This window comes from Pan paniscus, chromosome 5 (assembly GCF_029289425.2).
Source record: "Pan paniscus chromosome 5, NHGRI_mPanPan1-v2.0_pri, whole genome shotgun sequence".
Lineage (NCBI taxonomy): Eukaryota > Metazoa > Chordata > Mammalia > Primates > Hominidae > Pan > Pan paniscus.
In genome coordinates this window covers 57,247,973-57,262,061 of record NC_073254.2, presented here as the reverse complement: position 1 = coordinate 57,262,061, position 14,089 = coordinate 57,247,973, and the positions used below count along the sequence as shown (strand labels likewise).

Here is a 14,089-nt window from a genome sequence, read left to right as displayed (position 1 = left end):
AAAACGCTCGTTTTTTTTGTTTGTTTTTTGTTTTTTTCTGAGACAGAGTCTCACTCTGTTGCTCAGGCTGGAGTGCAGTGGTGTAATCTTGGCTCACTGCAACCTCCACCTCCCGGGTTGAAGTGATTCTCTTGCCTTAGCCTCCCAAGTACCTGGGATTATGGGCACATGCCACCATGCCCAGCTAATTTTTACATTTTTAGTAGAGATGGGGTTTCACCATGTCAGCCAGGCTGGTCTTGAACTCCTGACCTCAAGTGATCCGCTTGCCTTAGCCTCCCAAAGTGCTGAAATTACAGGTGTGAGCCACCGCACCCAGCTGAAAACACTGGTTTGTAGTATTTCAAGAAAAGCGGCACATCATAGCAAACAATAAAATCCTACCTAAAGAAGATAACCTTAAAAATTCTAGGCAGAAGAATAATTTTTTGCTTCTTATTTAACTTTCAACTGCCAGGACATTTTAAAAGTATTTGAACTCAATGAATGAGCATTTATATAAAAGCTTTTAAACGATCTCCAAATCTTTATCCTTTATCCTGAAGAACCTGAGACAGAAAAAGTAATCCTCTTCCCAATCTGTATTAAAGACTTACATCTGTGTCTTTTAAGAAATCTTAAACCTGTTCTTGCTTCAAATGATTACCCTCCTGGCAAGATTACCATGAAGATTAAATGAGATAATATAAGTGAAGTACCTCGTGGTTCCTGCTATGATTCAGGTTATTGGGTTATCTTTTCTTGAAAATGCTTGATCTGTTTGACCTTTGGGCTCATTCACCCAGAGAATCTGTTCTACTGGGCAATAAAGGGCAGAGGCTCCCTCGAGGAGTTTACTAGCTCTATCAGTAAGAATAAATATCATTACAATCTAAGGTTCAAGAGTGCCAGGCTATTTCATTTATTCATTCAATAGATTTTTTTCTTTTTTTTTGAGACAGAGTCTCACTCTGTTACCCAAGCTGGAGTGCAGTGGGTATGATCACGGCTCACAGCAGCCTCGACCTCCCAGGCTCAAGCAATCCTCTGCCTCAGTCACCTGGGTAGCTGTGACTACAGGCGTGTACCACCACACCCGGCTTAAGTTATTTTACTGTTAGTAGAGACGAAGTATCATTGTTGCCCAGGCTGGTCTTGAACTCCTAGGCTCAAGGAATAAGTGCTGGGATTATAGGTGTGTCTACCACACCCAGCTAGATAATTATTGGGTGCCTCACATGCCAGGCATGATGCCATAAACTGGGATTATGGGGTGTAAAAAATAGGAGACACAACCACATCCCTCCAGGAACTTACAATTAAATACTTAGCCTTTGTGAAGACACCTCATATACCACTAATATTACATAACACGCAAGTGTTTTACGTGCCCTTATCTGTAAAGTGAGATAAGATTAGATTAGTGGTTCCCAAAAGTGAAGATTTCACAGATAGCGAAGCTTTCATAAAAGAAATGCTTTAAAAAAAGTTTTTAAAACTGTCATTGAAATCACTATATATCTTTATCTTTTCCTTTCATTACAAGCCAGTTAAATTTTGTCCTGGCATTAAAGGAACCCTCAGAGTTTGCCCAGCTCTGTCTTTCTAGGATTCTTTGGGGCCTTTTTGTTTTGTTTTTTCCTGGCATTATTTACATGTAAATTCTGCCCAACTATTCCCCAGCATTGCAGAAAGGCCAGAGACCTATTCATAAGGGAATCAATAAAGGGCCCTTTCCAAGAAAGTCATAGAGTACAAAGCAAATTCGGCTCCACCACTGACCTTAAGGACTGGGAACTGCAAAAGAACAAAAGTATAAAAGGTCGTGGTGACTGGAAGGCAGAAGGACCTGGCATTTTTGAGGAGCTACTGTAGGCCTGGCCCAATACTTGGTACTTTTCCATACTGTAAGCACTTTATTTAACATCACGATAATCCTGAAAGAAGTACGTATTTCTTTTTTTTTTTTTTTTTTTGAGACAAGGTCACCCAGGATAGAGTGCAGTGGTGCAATCATGGCTCGCTGAAGCCTCGACCTCCTGGGCTCAAGTCATCCTCCGATCTCAGCCTTCTGTGTAGCTAGGACTACAGGCCTGTGCCACCATGTCTCGCTATTTTTTTTGGTATTTTTTATAGAGATGGCAGGGTCTCACCATGTTGTCCAGGCTGGTCTTGAACTCCTGGGCTCAAGTGATCCTCCTGCCTCAGCCTCCCAAAGTTCTGGGACTACAAGTATGAGCCACTGTGCCCAGCCAAGAAGTAAATATTTCTTTCTTTTTTAAAATTATCTCATGCAACAGATGAAAGAAGTATATATTTATCTGCACTTTGTAGTTGAAAGAAACCAAGCTCAGAGAGGTTAAATATCATTTCCAATGTCACAGAGCTAGTATTGCACAACTAATCAGAATTTATTTATTTATTTATTTATTGCACTCCAGCTCTGCTGCCCAGACTGGATTGCAGTGGTGCAACCTCAGCTCACTGCAACCTCCACCTCCCAAGTTCAAGTGATCCTCCACCTCCCAAGTAGCTGGGATTACAGGTGCGTGCCACCATGCCCAGCTAATTTTTCTACTTTTAGTAGAGATGGGGGTTTCACCACGTTGGCCAGGCTGGTCTCGAACTCCTGGCCTCAGGTGATCCGCCAGCCTCAGCCTCCCAAACTACTGGGATTACAGGCGTGAGCCACCGTGCCCTATCAACTAATCAGAATTTAAACTCAGATCTGTTCACTTATTAGCACCACTACATCTCACTGATAGGAAGAGACATGAGAGAACAGGTGCAGAAAAGTTTTAAGAGATTTAAGTACCTTTTTTTTTATTTGAGACAGAGTCTCACTCTATCACCCAGGCTGAAATGCAGTGGCGTGATCAGGCTGAAATGCAGTGGCGTGATCTCGGCTGACTGCAACCTCCACCTCCCAGGTTCAAGCAATTCTCGTGCCTCAGCCTCCCAAGTAGCTGGGATTACAGGCGCCAGCCAGCATGCCCAGCTAATTTTAGTACTTTTGGTAGAGATCGGGTTTCGCCATGTTGGCTAGGCTGGTCTCCAACTCCTGGCGTCAAGTGATCCACCTGCCTCTACCTCCCAAATTGCTGGGATTATAGATGGGAGCCCCAAGCCTGGTCTTATGTACCTTTTGACAAGAAAGTAATTTAAAAGCAGTCGGACGCAGTGGCTCATGCCTGTAATCCCAGCTCTCTGGGAGGCTGAGATGAGCAGATTGCTTGAGCCCAGGAGTTCGAGACCAGCCTGGGCAACATAGCAAGACCTTGCCTCTAATAATAATAATAATAGTAATAATAATAATAATGTTGAAACCACATTCAAAAGGCAATTTATACAGCTGACAATATATTACTCTCTCTTAGAGTCAACAGCTAAGGCACCTACCTCTTTAACTAGGACTCTTTCCTGATCAGCTCAGCAAATATCCCTTGCCCCTGGACTCCTTTCCCTTACTCTAGAAATGAGAACAAGTCCCCTGACCCACTTCTTTTTTTTTTTTTTTTTTTTTTTTTTTTAGTAGTAGAGATGGGGTTTCTTCATGTTGGTCAGGCTGGTCTCGAACTCCTGACCTCAGGTGATCCGCGTGCCTCGGCCTCCCAATTTTTTTTTTGTTTTGAGATGGAGTTTTGCTCTTGTTGCCCAGGCTGGAGTGCAATGGTGCAATCTCAGCTCACCGCAACCTCAGCTCACCGCAACCTCCGCCTCCCAGGTTCAGTGATTCTCCTGCCTCAGCCTCCTGAGTAGCTGGGATTACAGGTGTGCACCATCATGCCTGGCTAATTTTTGCATTTTTAGTACAGACGGGCTTTCACCATGTTAGTCAGGCCGGTCTCGAACTCCTGACCTCAAGTGATCCACCCACCCCGGCCTCCCAAAGTGCTGGGATTACAGGGTTAAGCCACCACACCTGGCCATAAATCATCTCTTTAACAAGCACTTACTGTGTACCTCCTGTGTCCCAGGTGCTGTGTGAGGGACACAGCATGGAATAAAACACATCCTTGCTTGGAGAAGCTCAAGCTGCAGAAGAGATACCTGTGAACAGATACTGACTTCACACACTCATAATCATCTAACCAGAACCAACAGAGGGCGAAACCCAGATAGGCTTCCCAGAAGAGGAGGAATTTATAAAACAGATCTTGTAGGAGGCAAGTGCCTTGTTATGCAGAGAAGATGAGGCATAGGATCACAGAGGAACCCAGGAGTAAGCAGCATGTGTAAAGGGACCTACCAGCTCGCTCCAAACCTTCTCCTCCAGGTTCACTCTGTCAGGCACCAAGATCACCACAGACCCAGTTCCACAAACTGGAACCTTCTACAACTCTTGCTTCCAGTTAATCACTGAGTCCTGTCTAGTCTCCTTCCAAATCTCTCAGACACTCCCCCTTCTTTCCTCTATCTTTACTCCCATCATCGCAGCCCAATGCCATTTCTCTCTGGCTCCTGCAATGGCCTCCAAACTAACATCTGTTTATTTTTGTCCATGTAAATCCACTTCACACAGAGCATCCAGACTGATCCTTTGTTAAAGGGGGAAAAAAGGAAAAATAATGTGATGCTCTCATCATCCTGCTTAAGCCCTTTGGCAGCTCCAGTGCCTTCAAGATTAAGCTGAAACTTCCTAACAGGATTTACAAAGCCCTTGGTGGGCTGGCCCCTGCTCACCCTCTAACCTCATCTCTGATCTCCACTTCCAGCTTTGAAGTGCTTCAGTTCCTGACACAGTGGCTTATAACCCTGGTTGCCCATGAGAACCACCTGGGGAGCTTTAAGAAATACTGATGCCAAGGCCCCACTCCCAGAGATTCAGATTTACTCAAGGGGCATTAGGATGCTGTAAAGCCTCCACGAGATATCAATGAGCAGCTAGGGTTGAGAACATTGCTTTAGCCTGACACGTCTCTGTCTCATGTCCAGGTTTGTTGCACATGACCTGTCTGTTGCTGGAAGCACTGGAGCTCTCCTAGCCTCCTGGCCAGAAGGCAGAGACTTTTTGGTCTCTCTCATTCACTGCTGTAGTCCCAACACCTAGAAAAGTGCCTAGAACATGGTGGGTACTCCATAAATACCTGCAGAAAGAAAGAATGAATATGTGACTCTGCTTTCACCCTTCACCTGGATAGATGCCACTCAATTCTTTTTTCTTTTTTCTTTTTTTTGGACCCCCACTCCGTCATAAGGACCCAGCTTATATTTCCCAAAAGATAGTCCTGATTCTCCTGGTGTGAGATAGGTTACTCTGTATAATTTCAGCACTCGAGATTTCCATTGTAGTGTAAATCATACCACATTGTAATTATCTGTATCTCTTACTTAGCTTCTGAGCTCTGAGGGAGCCCAGTCTGTGTGTTCACCAATACACCTGCACCATCTGGCAAAGTGCCTTAAAAAGTGCAGCACGAATACATGGAAGTGAACAGACACAGTGTGCTGGATGACAGCAGACCTTGGTGTGGCTGGAGTAGGGCGCTGGTGGGACATGAGGCTGGTGAGGTACACCGCAGGCCAGATGCAAGAGGCCCAGCATTCACACTAAGGAGTCTGAACTGTATGAGACAATAGAGAGCCAGCAGAGGTTTTAAGTGACACAATCGGCTTGCATTTTAGGGCAATAACTGGCTACGGTATAGAGAACTGGGGGATTCAGGGAAGCCCAAGGGTAACGAGACCAGATGGGAAACTGTAACAACAGCCCAGGGAGAAGAAGATGAGGAAGGAGCCAAACCTGAAGAGAGGGAGCCAGGCCAGAGAGACAGAGAGAGAGATCAGAGAGCATTAACAGTATTTGTCGACTGGGTGGACCAGTGAGAGAGAAGGAGGTGCTGTGGTTGGCTCTGATCCCCCGTTTGGAAGACTATGGATTTGGTGTCATGAGCATGGTCAGATGTAGTCTCATGATTACACAGGCAGTGTCAGAAGCCTGAACTCAGGAGCCAGACTGCCTCCATTCAAATCTTAGCTCTAGTTGCTTCTTGGCCTTTTGGCTAAGACCACGTACAAATCTTAACTCTACGACTTAGCTAGCTCTCAGGCCTGGGGAAGTCAGCTTCACTTCAGTTCTTCATCTGTTAAATGAGAATAATAGTAGTATGTACATCACAGGGATGTTGTGAAGATTCAATGAGGTAAAACATGTAAATAGCCATTTCCTGGCACATAGCAAATGCCACATAAGAGTTAACAGGCTGGGTGCGGTGGCTCATGCCTGTAATCCCAGCAATTTGGGAGGCCGAGGCAGACAGATCACTTGAGGCCAGGAGTTCGAGATCTTTCTGGCCAACATGGCAAAACCCCATCTCTACGAAAAATACAAAAATTAGCCGGGCATGGTGGCCAGAGCCTGTAATCCCAGCACTATGGGAGGCCGAGGCAGGTGGATCACGAAGTCAGGAGATCGAGACCATCCTGGCTAACAGGGTGAAACCCCGTCTCTAGTAAAAATACAAAAAATTAGCTGGGGCGTTGTGGCAGGCGCCTATAGTCTCAGCTACTCAGGAGGCTGAGGCAGGAGAATGGGGTGAACCTGGGAGGTGGAGCTTGCAGTGAGCTGAGATTGCTCCATTGCACTCCAGCCTGGGTGACAGAGGGAGACTCCATCTCGAAAAAAAAAAAGAGTTAAAAAAAACTATTTATATAGAGCATGGTAGATTATCTGCACAAAGATGGCTGCCAACAGTTCTTTCCATCCCTCTAAGTGACTCTTGCTCCATCCATCAAAAAAAGCAGTCCATTTCTCCTTCCCTTGAAGCTGGGCTGGCTTTGTGATATACTCTGACCATATGAATGCAATAGAAGTGTCACTGTACCAATTCCAGCCAAAGCCACAGGAGGCCTGGTGGCATCTGCTTTTGCCCCCTTGGAAGCCAGCCACTGTGAAAAGAAGCTTGAACTCCACTACTGAATAACAAGAGCTCAAAGAGAGAGGGAGAGAGGGAGGGTGGGGGAGGGGGGGGAGAGGGGGAGAGGGGGGGAGAGAGAGAGAGAAAGAGAGAGAGAGCGCGCGCGAGAGCCAAGCGAGAGACAGCGCAAGCATGTGCACATGGGGAGAAAAAGCCAGGTGCCCCAGCCCACAGCCAGCACCAAGGCCCCAGATGTGTGAGTGAAGCCATCTTGGAGGCTCCAGTACCAGTTGAACCCACAGAATTGTGAGAAATTATGGCTGTGTAAGCCAGTAAGCAGTAAGTTTTGGGGTGAGTTGTTACCCAACAATCAGTAACTCAGACTTACGTATAGAAAAAAAAAAGATCTCTGGGGCAATAAGAACCTCATTTTGGGCCATCCTAAACATGAGGTGTTTGGGATAGTGGATAGTTACATGGAAACATCTAGAAAGCAGTTGGAAGATCAGGTCTGGGCTCAAGAGAGAGGCAGAGGGAGGAGCTGGGGATCTGAGAGTCAATCAGCACATGAACAGGACTTGGCACCCTGGGAGAAGGTAAGCTTGCCAAAGGAGGTGAGAGGAACAAGAAAAGAAATAGAATTCTGGCCTCACTTATATTTAAGGGATGGACACAGAGAAGTTTATCAGGGATGAATAAAGAACCAAGAAAGAACCAGGGAGATAAACTCCTGCTGTGAGAAGAAGGGGTAATCAAATACTTAGGGCTACAAAGAGCAATGCATTTGAAAATTAGGAAGGAATGGGAATAGGGCAATTTCCGTTTCAAATACAATGGCAGGGGCAGAAGTCCGATAAGTGGCTAAGGAGGGAATGACGATTGAGAAACTGGACACAGCAAATGTAGACTATTGTTTTAAAAGTCTATTGTTAGGGGAAGAAAGTTAGAACATCACTTGGGTGGATGATAGGACAAAAGGTAAATTGTTTTAAGTTGAGGAAACTTGCTTGTGAGAGGAGATGCCAAAGAAAAGAGAGATTAAAAATCCTGAAGAAAGAGGTGACTGGGCCGGGCGCGGTGGCTCACGCCTGTAATCCTAACACTTTGGGAGGCCGAGACGGGTGGATTGCCTGAGCTCAGGAGTTCAAGACCAACCTGGGCAACACGGTGAAACCCCATCTCTACTAAAATACAAAAAAAAATTAGCCGGGCGTGGCGGCGTGCACCTGTAATCCCAGCTACTTGGGATGCTGAAGCAGGAGAATCGCTTGAACCCAGGAGGCGGAGGTTGCAGTGAGCTGAGATCACGCCATTGCACTCCAGCCTGGGCAACAGAGCAAGACTCCATCTCAAAAAAAAAAAAAAAAGAAAGAGGTGACTGGTGGCTCGAGGTCCCAGGCAATGGAAGGGAGAGGACAGAGAACCCTGGTGGGAGCTTTGCCCTGAGTGAGATGGAGAGAGACAAAGAGGTGGGTCTTCACAGATAAGTTAGAAGTGAGAGGGGAGGCATGTGGAGGTCCTATCTGGCCACCTCTTTTCTGTGAAGAGTAGGTAAGGTCATCTGCTGACAGGCAGTGAGGGTCTTGGGGAGAATGGTGTTCACTTCTAAAGAATTTTATAGGAAATGCATGAGGGGCTGCAGGAGTCAAGCCCAGACTCTTCAGAGACACCACCTTCCAGGGATACCCCACCTCCTGAGGAGTAGGCTCTTCACATGAGCTTTTCTCCTCTGACCTGCCCCAAATCCCATTGTCTTCTCTTGAGCTGGTCTCCTGCTTAGATTGCCCCACCTGGGAAGCTCTCAGTCATTCCCAACTTCATTCTCCAAGTATTTGCTCAACATCCACACCATACCCAGCCCCATTTCTCTGGACAACATACTCTCCCTATTCCCCCAGGGTTTTCAAACCTTCTGCACACTTTCCAGACCCCCTACCTCCACCCTTTTCTCCTCATACTCAGCATGAGACCTCACTGTCTGCTTTATAGAGGACGCAGAAACTATCAGAGTCATCTACCAACTACCATACATTTTCCTGCACCTGTACTCCCCTTTTCCTTTTCTATAAAGAAATGCTGATGCGGCATTTTAAAATTGCAGTTTAACTTAGGGAGGTCTTGATCAGCTGTTTTTGCTTTTGTTTAGAGACAGGGTCTCGTTTTGTTGCCCAGGCTGAAGTGCAGTGGCACGATCATGGCTCACTGCAGCTCCAACTCCTGGGATCAAGCGAGCTTCCTACCTCAGCCTCCTGAATAGCTGCAACTATAGGTGCATGCCACCATGCCCAGACAATTTTTTAAAACATTTTTTTGTAGAGACAGGGTCTCACTATGTTGCCCAGGCTGGTCTCAAACTCTTAGCCTCAAGCAATCCTTTTGCCCCAGCCTTCCAAAGTGCTGGCATTACAGGCATGAACTGCCATGCCCAGCCTTGATCAGCACATTTTAAATGCAATAAATAGAATAGAAAATAGGGTCCACTGCACATAGTAAGAGTATTTATTGTTTCTTAAAACATCTGTTTCAATTATGACACATCTGTTACTATGAGTTGACGTCAAAAAGTCTATGTATGGCACGGTGGCTCACACCTGTAATCCCAGCACTTTGGGAGGCCGAGATGGGCGGATCACAAGGTCAGGAGATCCAGACCATCCTGGCTAACACAGTGAAACCCCGTCTCTACTAAAAATACAAAAAAATTAGCCAGGCGTGGTGGCGGGCGCCTGTAGTCCCAGCTACTCGGGAGGCTGAGGCAGGAGAATGGCATGAACTCGGGAGGTGGAGCTTGCAGTGAGCCCAGATTGTGCCACTACACTCCAGCCTGGGCAACAGAGCAAGACTCCGTCTCAAAAAAAAAAAAAAAGTTTCTGTATGTTAGCAAATTCTCATTAAAAACTTCAAACACGGCCTGTAATCCCAGCACTTTGGGAAGTGCTCATGCCTTCCCATGAAGTGTAGTGGCTCATGCCTGTAATCCCAGCACTTTGGGAAGTGCTCATGCCTTCCCATGAAGTGTAGGGGCTCATGCCTGTAATCCCAGCACTTTGGGAAGCTGAGGCGGGCAGATCACCTAAGGTCAGGAGTTCAAGACCAGCCTGGCCAACATGGTGAAACCCCATCTCTACTAAAAATACAAAAATTAGCTGGGTGTGGTGGCACACACCTGTAATCCCAGCTACTCAGGAGGCTGAGGAAGGAGAATCACTTGAACCCGGGAGGCGGGGGTTGCACTGAGCCAAGGTCGTGCCACCGCACTCCAGCCTTGGTGACAGAGTGAGACCCTGTCTCAAAAAAAACAAACAAGTTCAAACAACAGTGCAATAGAGAGGATGTCCCTCCTCCTATCTATAACTACTCCTTGCACCTGTGTTTTAAGTGCCATTTCCTCCAGCTTTTCCAGGACCCTTACGTGCTTTATGTCTTCTCTCTTGTTAATTCCTACTCACGCTTTCCCGTTCAGCTCAACCCCCTCCGAAGCTTTCCATGACCATCCCAACAAGGCAACCCCCACCACTAGTGGGCTCCTTGTAACTCTTTCTTTTATAGCAATGATTGGCCAAGTGTAGTAGCTCATGCCTGTAATCCCAGCACTTTGGAAGGCCGAGGCAGGAGGATCCCTTGAAGCCAAGAGTTCAAGACCAGACTGGGCAACACAGCAAGACCCTGTCTCTACAAAAACATTTAAAAATCAGGCCAGGCATGGTGGCTCATGCCTGTAATCCTAGCACCTTGGGAGGCTGAGGTGGATGGATCACCTGAGGTCAGGAGTTCGAGACCAGCCTGGCCAACATGGTGAAACCAGTCTCTACTAAAAATACAAAAAATTAGCCAGGCATGGTGGCAAGTGCCTGTCGTCCCAGCTACTCGGCAGGCTGAGGCAGCAGAATCACTTGAACTTGGGAGGCGGAGGTTGCAGTGAGCCGCGATTGCACCACTGCACTCTAGCCTGGGTGACAGAGCAAAACTCCGTACCCCCACAACCAAAAAAAAAAAAAAAAAAGTCAGCTGGGGGCAGGGCACTGTGGCTCACACCTGTAATCCCAGCCCTTTGGGAAGCAGAGGCAGGTGGATCACCTAAGGTCAGGAGTTGGAGACTAGCTGGCCAACATGGCAAAACTCTGTTTCTACTAAAAATACAAAAATTAGCCACGCATGGTGGTGTGTGCCTGTAATCCCAGCTACTAAGGAGGCTGGGGCAGGAGAATTGCTTGAACCTGGGAGGTGGAGGCTGCAGTGAGTCGACATGGCGCCACTGCACTCCAGCCTGGGAAACAGTGAGACTCAATCTAAAAAAAAAAAAATTAGCTGGGCACGGTGGCATGCATCTGTAGTCCCAGCTACTCAGGAGGCTGAAATGGGAGAATTGCTTGAGCCCAGGAGTTTGAGGCTGCAGTGAGCTATAATTATGCCACTGCACTCCAGCTTGGGTGAGAGAGAGACCCAGTCTCAGCAAGCAAAGAACACATTTTACATGTTTTTGTGACTATTTGCCCAAATTAGGCCTTCTTAAGGAGGACAGGGACGATGTCTGTTTTTATCCACCTTGGCAGTCTTAGGGCCTCCCTGGCTCAGTGCTGGGCACAGTTAGTGCTTAATAAACAGATGTTTAGATAAATAAACACGTGCCAGCCTATGTGCTAGACGTTAAGTGTACAATGATGAAAAAAGTTTCAGAAGGTCAAGGGCGTTGAGGCGGAGGAGAGAGCCAGGGGCAAAGGCAGAAGGAAAAGGCTGCTCCTGTCCTGCTTCCCAACAACAGGACCTGCCTGCACAACTGTCACCTTTCACTGTCTTCCTGCCAGAAAGCAGCCAAGGTAGGAAGATTTGCCTAACATTTGATAATTTTGATGTGCACAGCTCTTTAATGAATGCTTTACACCCCATATATAGTCAAGACTTGCTGAAAGATGAATAGGTGATGCTTCTTTCTGGCAACAAACTACTAGAAAAAGGGGCTTGGCCGGGCGCGGTGACTCATGCCTGTAATCCCAGCACTTTGGGAAGCTGAGGCGGGCGGATCATCTGAGGTCAGGAGTTCAAGACCAGCCTGACCAACATGGAGAAACCCCGTCTCTACTAAAAATACAAAATTAGCCCGGCATGGTGGCGCATGCCTATAATCCCAGCCTCTTGGGAGGCTGAGGCAGGAAAATCGCTTGAACCCAGGAGGCGGGGGTTGCGGTGAGCCAAGATCATGCCACTGCACTCCAGCCTGGGCAACAAGGGCAAAACTCCGTCTCAAAAAAAATATAAAAAAAAAAGAAAAGAAAGAAAAAGGGTCCTTTTATTTGCCTGGGTGTGGCTGGTATCTTCCACCAGTGCAGGGTCCCTGATAAACTCCAGAGAACACCAAAGGGCCTATTCGTTTATTGTTTACCATACCCAAAGACTGTTTTCCTTTGCTTAAATGCTTTCACTACTTACTTCTTGAGGCATATAACTACAATCATGAGATTCCCTTGGTAACATTAAAAGATCAAATAAATACAATAGACGTTTAAAATTTAACAAATACTGTATAGAGATGCAACCAGCAAAATCCAGACTGTGGGAAACTCTACTGAACAAATGACCAAGCTGCTTCAACAAAACAATTTAGAGAAAAAGGAACCCACACAGTGAAAGTGATTTAAAGCTCTCCACCCAGGACACGGGTCCTCCCACGCCTGAGGCCAATGCTGCCAGGACCTTGGGGTTGGAGGGGGACTTGGCTGACCACATCTTTCAAATAAAGCTGTTTGTCTAACTAAAAAAAAAAAAAAGTGATTTAAGGGACACAATAACTAAACGCAGTGTATGGAACTTGTTTGGATCCTTATTCAAATAAAATAACTTTAAAAAAAGGAAACTGGGCAAGGGGAGGGAGAGCATTAGGACAAATACCTAATGCATATGGGGCTTAAAACCTAGATAACAGGTTGATAGGTGCAGCAAACCACCATGGCACATGTATACCGATGTAACAAAACTGCACATTCTGCACATGCATCCCAGAACTTAAAGTATAAAAAAAAAAAAAAAAAAAAAAAAAGGCTGGGCGCGGTGGCTCACGCCTGTAATCCCAGCACTTTGGGAGGCTGAGGCAGGCGGATCATCTCAGGTCAGGAGTTCAAGACCAGCCTGGCCCAACATGGTGAAACCCCATCTGTACTAAAAATACAAAAAATTAGCCAGGCATGGTGGTGGGCACCTGTAATCCCAGCTACTCAGGAGGCTGAGGCACGAGAATCACTTGAACCCAGGAGGCGGAGGTTGCAGTAAGCCAAGATCGCGCCATTGCACTCCAGGCTGGGCGACAGAGCAAGACGTCGTCTTGAGAAAAAAACAAACGTATATTATGGGATAATCAGATGTGAATATAGACTGGCAATGTGCTATTAAGAAAATATTTTCTATGCTTTTTTGGAGTGTGGTGATGGCAATGTGGCTGTCTTAAAAGGGAAGTGGCCAGGCGTGGGGGCTCACACCTGTAGTCCCAGCACTTCCGGGGGCCGAGGTGGGCAGATCACTTGAGCCCAAGAGTTTAAGACCAGCCTGGGCAACACGGCAAAACCCTGTCTTTGCAAAAAAAATACCAAATTTAGCTGCAAGTGGTGGTGCACACCTGTAGTCCCGGCTACTCAGGAGGCTAAGGTGGGAGGATCACTTCAGCCTGGGAGGTCAAGACTACAGTAAGCCGTGATTGCACCACTGCACTTCAGCCTAGGTGACAGAGTGAGACCCTGTCTCAATTTAAAAAAAAAGAAAAGGGCCCAGGCACGGTGGCTCACACCTGTAATCCCAGAACCTTGGGAGGCAGAGGTGGGCAGATCATGAGGTCAGGAGTTCAAGACCAGCCTGGTCAACATAGTGAAACCCCGTCTCTACTAAAACTATATATATAAAAAAAAATTAGCTGGGCGTGGTGGTGGGCGCCTGTAATCCTAGCTACTTGGGAGCCTGAGGCAGGAGAATCACTTGAACCTGGGAGGCAGAGGTTGCACAGAGCTGAGATCGTGCCACTGCACTCTGGCCTGGGCAACAGAGCGAGACTCTGTCTCAAAAAAAAAAAAAAGGAACTCCCAATCTTTTAGAGGTATATAGTGAAATATTTATAGACAATAAAATATGAAATAATATAATATAAGGGATGGGCCAAAAAATAATCAGGGTGAGAGGTGGGGAAGTGACTAGGGCTTTACAGGAAACAAGATTCTCGGTTGGTAACTGTTTTTTAAAAAGTTATTATTATTTTTATTGATATATAATAA

At 46.5% G+C, this 14,089-nt stretch overlaps 1 protein-coding gene across 3 annotated transcripts in view; it reads right to left on the bottom strand.

Moving 5' to 3' along the window:
- Window positions 1–14,089, bottom strand: part of BICRAL (BICRA like chromatin remodeling complex associated protein) — a 121,228-nt gene that overhangs the window by 103,799 nt on the left and 3,340 nt on the right. Inside the window, exon 1 of one of the 3 annotated variants that reach the window (XM_034962102.3) lies at window positions 3,936–8,767. The exons of the other annotated variants lie outside the window; for them this stretch is intronic. The gene's annotated coding sequence lies outside the window, so the exon portion shown is untranslated. Of the gene's footprint in view, window positions 1–3,935; window positions 8,768–14,089 lie in introns of those variants that run through there. 3 annotated transcript variants of the gene reach the window in all.